Source organism: Eurosta solidaginis, chromosome 4, assembly GCF_040869045.1.
Source record: "Eurosta solidaginis isolate ZX-2024a chromosome 4, ASM4086904v1, whole genome shotgun sequence".
In the NCBI taxonomy this organism is placed as follows: Eukaryota; Metazoa; Arthropoda; class Insecta; order Diptera; family Tephritidae; genus Eurosta; species Eurosta solidaginis.
In genome coordinates, this window is record NC_090322.1 from 272,693,069 (window position 1) to 272,702,251 (window position 9,183).

Consider the following 9,183-nt stretch of genomic DNA (forward strand, 5'->3'; position numbering starts at 1 on the left):
TTAATTGGGACTCAAGTCTCCACCTTCCTCCATACAGAAGTAGACTTCTTCTTATTAACTTACCCACTCTGGAAAATCGGAGAATTTTACTGGGGATATTGTTCATCCATAAGCTCATTATTGGAGAAATTGATTCTGCGGACCTTCTCAGCCGCTTGTTTTTTGCGGTTCCCCCTAGAGTATCCAGACACTACGTTCCTTTCTATTTACCCCTTTGTCGACGAAACTTTGCTAAAAATAATCCTCTTCTTATCTGGTGCGCGCACTACAATGACTTGTATAGCTGTATCAGTCTTGAATGTACTTTTGCCACTATACATAATGCAACACTTGCCTATCTAATTTAAGAGATACAAGATAATTTAATTTAATTTGGCAGCATTTTATTTATTCCATAAAAACAGGAACTGTCTCGTTTAAGGATGGAGGAACATTTATCAACATGTATTATTAAGAAGGAACAAGACAGTACTGTGTTGATTGGAATCTGGTGCATTCCAACAACGTAAAAAACATGCTTTTTCATGAGTCACTGGCCGGAATCGTATGCATTCCGGCAGTATAATCTTATGGGTCAGGCATCGAGCTGATTGGAATCCGGTGCATTCCAACAACATAGGTCATGTTACTTTTTTATGCCTTGTGATGGCGTATCCTCGTTACACTACTCTTAGCACTGCCGGATTCCCATGACATTCTGATTGGAATCTTGTTGCATTCCAACAGGAAGATTGGAATCCACTGCATTCCGAAATCATGCTGAGCGGAATCTGATGCATTCCGCCAGTATAAGATTTCGGTATAAGATATTATTTCTGCTCATATTTCTTATTATTGTTATATTCTGAAATTAAAGTGTAATGTTCATTAATATATCTTTGTTTGTAATATAACATTGTTGAAATCTCGATATATCTTAAATTTTATCTTTTGAGTTGTATATTTATATATCTTTTATATTATGCAGTCGACCATAGTTTGTCGTCGACTTCAAATAATAAATAAATAAATAAAAATAAATAAACCTAGTTCTTCTAGTGGGTAGTGGTAGTACTTCTACAACCCATCTTTTCCAGAATTGTTCAGCGAGATACATACGAGTGTCTCCATGATGCGCGCACATATGGATCAGTGGGATTGAATTCGCCTACTGGCTTAGGTCCGGAAGATGAACCCAACAAAAAATGATTTGGCGTTAGGGCCTCTTACTCTGCGGTGTCTAACGAGAGATAAGTGAGTGGTCGACTATTAATAATTTGCTCTACTTCAATCAGCAGATTAGATAACTTTTCGTCGGTGAGCTTTGTTTCGGGTGTTACTATGTTGTACAGAACGGTCTTAATTGAACGAATGAGACGCTCCCAGGCTCCCCCATATGCGGAGCGGCTGGAGGAATAAATGTCCAGGCGGTGGTACAGCTGGTGAATTTGGCTGTTAAATCTTAATTTCCTTGGTACAAGGCATTACGAAGCTCTTTTTCAGTTACCTTTAGGTTAGTCTCGTTATCGCTAAAAAATGTTCTAGGCGATCCTCTTCGTGCGATGAAGTAACGCACTACTATACAACAAGAGCTAGTCGTCAGGCTATACGCCATTTCGATATGGACTGCTGGGCATGTGAGGCACGTAAACAGTACACCGTAACGCTTTTCAGTTCTTCTGCCAACTGTCACCAGTAGTGGTCCAAAAAAGTCCACTCCTACATTTGTAAACGGTCGCGTATATGCAGACAATCGCTCCTCTGGTAAATCGGCCATCTCGGGTGGACGAGGGCTTGCCATGAGATTCTTGTAAAGTTGGCAACTAAATCGCACGGAACGAAGTAGTGCTCGTAGTCCGGGTATATAAAACTTCTGATAGTTCGTTTATCACGGTTTCGTGATTTATCTGTTTCCACTTTCGGTGGTACCAGTCAACTATGAGCCTAGTTAAATGACTAGTTTTAGGCAGTATTATCGGGTTCTTTGTAGCATCACCTATAAATGACGGCTGCGCATACGTAAGGTTCCGGTTTCATCTAGAAACGGAGAGAGTTTTCCCAAAGGACCTGCCTTTGGCAATGGGCTTTAGAAATTTTTAGATAGTACTAGCTTTACCAGGCGTACGTTGTAACGCCCAAGATAGAATGAATGTTGCGTTATTGTTTCTGTTTTCTTTTCTGATAATTTAATTTATTGTTCTGTAAATTGAATTGAATTTTGTACGCATATTTGGTGAAATTTAGTTTAAAACATTTTATTATTGTATCTTATTGTATGCAAGTGGGTACATAATATTTTTGGTTTTTTCGTTCGGTGCAAAGATAAGCAAATTTTTTGGTTTTCCAACTCCAGAGCAAGCAACATATAGCTGGTCATGGGAAAAGCACGGACTCTCTAAATTTAAGCATGCAATTGTAAGCGATTGTCCTTGTGCTTGCAAAAGCAAGGCGTACAGGAAACTGTAAGCGCTTAAAATTGAATGGCAAATCTGTAGGAATGATTGGGATCCGTGGTATGATCACATCTTCACCTTTGCTTGTACCGCTGATGACCGTTGCTTCGATTAAATTCGGTATTAATTTCTAAACGCAAAGTCGAAGAAGCATGATTGGTGAGCCAATTTTCAAAGTTGATATATGCGCAGGCATTCCAGGTGGTTCTAAAGAGTTTAGAAATTCAATTGGATAATTCACAATTTTATCTTCATCTGTGACTGTGTCGATCGATTTATATTTCGTCGCTTCACCAGGAAATTGGTATTGAATGCGATCATTGATTTTGTTAACATGATCATTTTTGGGAGCGAAGATAGTTCGTTCGCATAGCCAAAAAACAAAAACATTTAAATTTAAAATTCTTAATTCTGAAATATGAAAAACTTTCGTCTTGATCGAAGGAACCTACAGCCAAAATTTGGTGATGATTGATGTATGGGAAACACGTTTTCATAGGGAACACACACACAGAATTTGATTTTTATATATGTATATAGATAGACTGAAGCTAACAAATTTTTTTAACGGCGGCAGATTACTAAACGTGCCACGCCCCTTTTTCCCCATTCCACATTTTACTGGAGGTTTTAGGACTTAACGTCATATAGCTCCTTACCACTTTTCATTATCGTACCATTACTACATCAAGAGATATGCAGTATGATATATTCCATTTGTATTGGAGGTGCCACGCCCCGTTTTCGCAATCCCACATTTTCTTGGTGGTGTTAGGGATTGACCTCATATAACTCCATATTTCAATGTTCTGGCATGTATACCTTCAAAGTTATGCAGTACCAAATATACCATTTGTGTGGGAGGTGCCACGTCCCTTTTATATATCGAAACTATTTTTAGCCTAAAACCTTCCCGTTGATCGAAGGAACCTATAACCAAAATTTGGTGAAGATTGAAGTGTGGGAAATACGTTTCCATAGCGAACATACACACATACACAGAATTTGATTTTTATATTCTTATGGCGATTTGGGATTTCAAAATCAACTAACCATCGTCTCTCCTTCCTGTATCTTTCCTAAAAATTTCATGGCAATCTTTCTACCCGTTTTCGAGTTATGGAGTGACAATCAAAATGTACACATCTTTTTATATATATAGATTTGGATTTCATTGGGAAAGGCTTGGGCTTGAGCAAGGCGATACAAATAGTTCTGACTCCAAGCAAGTTCTTCTGTTGTCAGGCTAACCCTAACTGGAGCCCCTGTAGCTTAGTAACAAAGCGTTTAACGTACGCTATGACTCGTAAAATTCTCTCCCATTTCGAAAATCGTCTTACGTCTATGATCGGTGATTTGTCTTGTATACAAACTGCAACTAATTGTGTCTCTTGTTGTGCATTTTCTTCTAGATCTGTTTGAGCATTGGGCCAAGTCGTCCTTGGTTGGCGTAGGTATACAGGGCCTGTAATCCACCTGCTATTCGCTGAAAAGTCTGGTGCAGTGTTATGTTTTGTTCCTAATTCTGCTACATTCAACTTCGACGGAACGTACCTCCACTGCGACACCTCCGTGGTTTCCTGTATTTCTCCCACTCGAAACATGATGGAATCCGTCCAATAATAGACACGGTCAATTTTTAAGTCAAGCGCCCTTTTTACTGTATTGCCGAGACGTGCTCCCAACACTGCGGCAAGCAGCTCCATACGAGGAATCGATATAGGTCGTAGAGGTGCGATTTTCGATTTGGAACATATAAGGGATACTTCTACTTTACCTCTATCCTCGAGCCGCAGATAGGCCACTGCTGCGTAAGCATTTTCTCCGGCATCTACGAACACGTCGCTCTTGCATGCGAGCTCGCAAACTGTAATGCATTTCGGTTTTTCACGTACTGTGCTAACGATGGCGAACAGCTTGCTCCAAAGCTCAATACCTGAAGCGAGTATACATCAGGCGCGCGACTATCATCGCAGTCTCTCCACAAGAATCGCTGAGCTTGTTGATCGCTTCCCAAGGCAGTCGGTTCTAACCGGAGCGACTCGGGATTTTTCCCGATTAACGACTGTCATTTCAGTGTAACCCCATTTAATTTGTATCTCCGGGAAGGTATCGAACCCAATCCGGGTCCGTCTCCTGACCCCGGTCCTGAGAAATGGTTTTGCTGCATCTGCCGGAAAAGAATCTTTTTAGGACGGTCATACTCTGTTCAGTGTGTCTCGTGTAAGGGATGGTTGCATCGGACAGGTTGTTCTGGGCTTGATCCCAAAACCCGACGTCCACGTAACTTTTATAAATCTTTTGTGGCTCCTTGCTGTTGCTCGCGCTCCACGGCGCCAACAACTCAAACGGCTGCTATGAACGCCAGCTTCTGTTTTGCTGTTCCCACGGACTTATGCCTAGTCTCTGGATCTTCGGTATGAAAGCTCACGCGCGGAACCTTACGTTTTTCTGTGTCAATACCAGCGGTTAAGGTAACTGAGGTAACACTGCTAGCTGTTTCAGCTAAATCAAAAAGCCACTCACTAAATAATTTCGCAGTAGCGTTTAGGTACGAGCGGGAGAACAACGCCCAATGAAGGCGCATTTGAGCAGGCAGCTTCCAATATGCTCCTGTATCAATAGCGGGTTATTCATGTGCGAATGAAGACCAGACGCTTCCATAGTCGCCGTTAAATTTTTTACCTCAAACGCAAAAGTCACCAAAGTATCCAATTTGTTTACATTGACAGGTGCCGAGGCACGTAACTTAGTCAACAACCTATTTATTATTTGTTCTGGCTTGCCGAACACCATTCGTAAAGTTGCAATTATCTCCGATACAAGAGCCGGAATCATCAACTTGCTGCTTACGTATTCAAGCGCTTTCCCCTTTAAAGCGCGTTGCAATCGCATTAGATTTTCGTCGTAACTAAATCCACACAAACGTGTTGAGTTCTCAAAGTTACTTAGGAATATCGGCCATTCTTCTGGCTTGCCACCAAAGACCGGCAGATCCTTTGGCACCACATGTCTCGAGTTTATTTGTTCCGGTCTCAAACCGGCAACACTCACTGCAGAAGTTTTGCGAGCCTGCATCCTTGCCCAATCTTCCTTACCTATAGCCCCATTACATTGCCTTTCCTCATCCCTACCTACATCGCCTTGAGCCTCACCGGCTGCCCATTCCCTAATTCGACATTCCGTTAGTGCCCCTACACTATCTTCGTCCATTGTTTCATGAGTGTCCTCGTACCTGCATATAATTTCAAATTTTTGTTCTAAATACGCTAACCCAGCCTTTTTCCTTTCCTCCAAGAGCATCATTTCTAATTGCATGCCTCTCTTTGATTTCCCCGAACTACAACTTTTACCATCAGATTTATTACATACCTTATTGTGTATAAGCGTGCCAGCTGTACTTGATTTTGTTGTTGCTGCTTGCACTGTCTTTGAAGTGCTATTTGACGAGTTTAGACAGTTATCGCAATTCCACTTTCTTTTGGCTACATGATCAGAGACACCTGCGCACATAAAATGTGTCCAGCTATCACAAATGTCGCACTGTACCATCTCATCGCTGTTTGCCTCCGTACACATGTTACAACTTGCCATCGCGATTGCTTCTTGAAAATAACTGTTGTTGCTGTCTGCAACACGTTCGCTTTACACCGATTCTTAGAACTTCGTAAAGTTCTTGCTGTTGCACCATTTCGGCTTTCTACAAAGCACGCCACATATATTTCAGATTCAGTCAAATATTTAAAAGAAATGTTGGCGATCCAACCAATTGTTTAGCACAGCGTATTTATCGTATAAAATAGCCGAGGGATTTTAAATCTTTATTTAATAAATTAAAGAAGAAAATTGTTACATATTGAAGAGTTTGAAATAAAATACCTACTTACATTTAATTTTTCCCAACCGATCTCTTTGCTTGCACTTATTAGAATAGTGATGAAACAATTCGAACAAGTTTACATTCTGACATGAGCGAGGGTTGCCAATAGAGACGAATAAAACCAAATTATGCTTATATTACTTTAACATTTTTGGGATTAATATTACTGGTGGCGGAGTTTCTAACATAAACATCTTTTCAATATTTTTTACTTAATTAAATGTAATGTAATATACCAAGTTATCATGGTTCAACAGGGAGTCCCCAAAAAGATCCCGAAATGACCCCAGGATGACCCCGAGACTCCAAAATCATCCCGGAATGACTCCCAAATGACCCCGAGGGAGTCCCCAAAATCATCCCGGAATGACCCCCAAATGACCCCGCGGGAGTCCCAAAAAGGTCACGGAATGACCCCGGGAGGACCCCGAGGTACTCCCCTAAACCATGCCAAAATGATCTCCAAAAGACCCCGAGGGAGTCGCAAAAGCCATCCCGAAATGACCCCAAAACCCTAGGAGGATCGCGAGGGAGCCCCTGGAATGGACCCCGGGAGGATTCCCAGGGTGTCCCAGAAATTATCCCCAAACTGCCCCCAAAAAACCCCAGGAATACTCCCCAAAATCATCTCAATATTACCCTAAGAAGCTTCAGAACTACACGCGAACTGGTTACGCATATGGGTATATATTCAGGGCATCTCGATGGTTTATTTTTTTATTTTTGAATAACTGAATAAAAACTAAAATTTTATTGTTATTCCATATTTTGCAAAAATAAGAATGGGCGGTTATCATCAATTAGAATATTTTGAATAACGAGAAAATGTTATTCATTATTGAAGAAATGCTTGAATAAAAAATATCATGTTATTCATCACTCAAGTTTTCTTGAATAATGAATAAAAATTTATTTTTTATTTTTTCGTCAATGGTTATTCAAATTTGTTGATAACGCCCATCCCTGGTTCAACTATATGGTTGGCTCATCTGTACAGCAACAAATTATGTCTGTTCAAATTATCAAAATCGGTATTAGATGAATGGAATGAAATGAAAACATAAAACATAGCAGTTTTTGTGTGTGGTAAGAAAATGTTGTCAATGTGTTGGTTTCATTTTAAGTTTGCCATCTCCTTTTGACAATCCTATCGACCATGCTATGATGAAAATAAAATCAGCTGATGAGATGAGCCAACCATATAATTGAGCCATGCCAAGTTATCAAAGTAAACGAAATTTTTCTTTCTTTGATATAACAATTCAAAAATAACTTAAATCTATATTTTTCTAATTTAACAAAGTTGAAATAAGTAAAGTAGAATTATAAACCCTACATCTAGCCGTCCCACATTCCTTTTTGAACTTGATGAAAGTATGTTTTTCAGTAGTGAAAATTCGGCTGATCGCTCGAGCAAAAGGAGTATGGGTAAGTGATCGGATACGGTGGAAATGTCTGTCGAGTTCTGACAGCATCCTTTCATACATGCGGCGGCGTCCCCGTTTATCGTGCAGAACGCCGTTCCTTCTATTTGGTTCGCTAGCATCTCACCTCTGCTGTTTGCCTGTAGAATGCCACAGATCGTGGTGGGCATTGAAATCGCCTAGAAAAAGGCAGATTTTCACCAGTGAGTAGTGCGCTGATGTGAGACTACGGGCGCGCTTATGAGTGAACAGCAAGGTGGCACAAAATATTTATATTTTTTAAAAAATAAATTTCAAAATATTTATAAAAAATACCGGGCTTGCATGTTTTGGGATCTACCCTAGAACACCCCGTGGAAACTTAAATTGTTATCAAATTACACAATACAATACATCAATTTATTGTTTTATCATAAGTCGAATCTATGCTAATCTTTCTTTGTTACAGCGGTCGACGACATGTAACATAAATTTGTCAACGTACAGTCGCCGCCGTATAGAATCGTTCAGAAATTCAATTTGCAAATCACCATCACCGATTTCGTAGCAGCCATTTTGCAACTTCGGCTCCGAACAGTTTAAGCCGAATTTGTGGAAAGGGTTATGCAGTACCTTGCCGCCATCCAATAAGAAAATTAGAATTTTCGCCAATCATTGCCGACGATCATTTATAGCCATAATTCTCCACCTAACCTTAACTAACACAAACACAATATTTTACGCCAACAAATCGTCAACGATTGCAAACGTTGGCGATTCAATATACGCCAAAGCATACAATTGGTTAAATTCGCGGCCATAAAATTGTCCAACTACAATAGTTGTTTATAACGCGCCATCGATGCAGACATTTGATTAATGCTAACTACATTGAAAATGAGTCAACAACGTCGAGCGAATTCGGAGGGAGAGTCAGAACTGAACGAAACTGTCATACCAGCAGCGGAATCTCCCACAGTTCAATATCAAAGGGAGCCCAGTGATATAGCAGCGCTAATCGCTTCCATAACAGCGTTACGAGATTCAGTCAGCGATCTCCGAAACGATACAAATATTCAGCGAGCGGACATTCAACAATTACGTGAACGTATTGAAGTCGACCAAGCGGAAGCTGCGCCACAAGGAACACAGACGATCCAGTCAGGGCAGGGACAGGAAGTCGGTGTTTCTGCACATCGCCATCAATCATCGTCTTCAATAACGTCTCAGCCACAGCCACAGCCACATCCAAATTACGCACCAGTCCTAATGGATTGCGCCGCAACAAGATTATACCCACTACCTATATTTGGAGGGAGTGCAGAGGACTGGCCCTTGTTTATTGCTTGCTATAACGGTACTACGCCCAAGTTTAATTACAACCACAGACAAAACCTTATTCGACTCCCAAAAGGCATTGCGAGGTGAAGCAAGGCACACGACCCGCATGTCAATCAGCCAATAACAG

At 40.7% G+C, this 9,183-nt stretch overlaps 1 long non-coding RNA gene across 1 annotated transcript; it reads right to left on the reverse strand.

Moving 5' to 3' along the window:
* Positions 1 to 850: 850 nt before the first annotated feature.
* Positions 851 to 6,395, reverse strand: LOC137251499 (uncharacterized). Its single transcript, XR_010953261.1, has 3 exons — positions 6,320 to 6,395; positions 5,805 to 6,251; positions 851 to 2,639 (listed from the first exon to the last, which is right to left on the reverse strand). It is a non-coding gene; the product is annotated as an uncharacterized lncRNA (long non-coding RNA).
* Between the last annotated feature and the right edge of the window lie 2,788 nt (positions 6,396 to 9,183).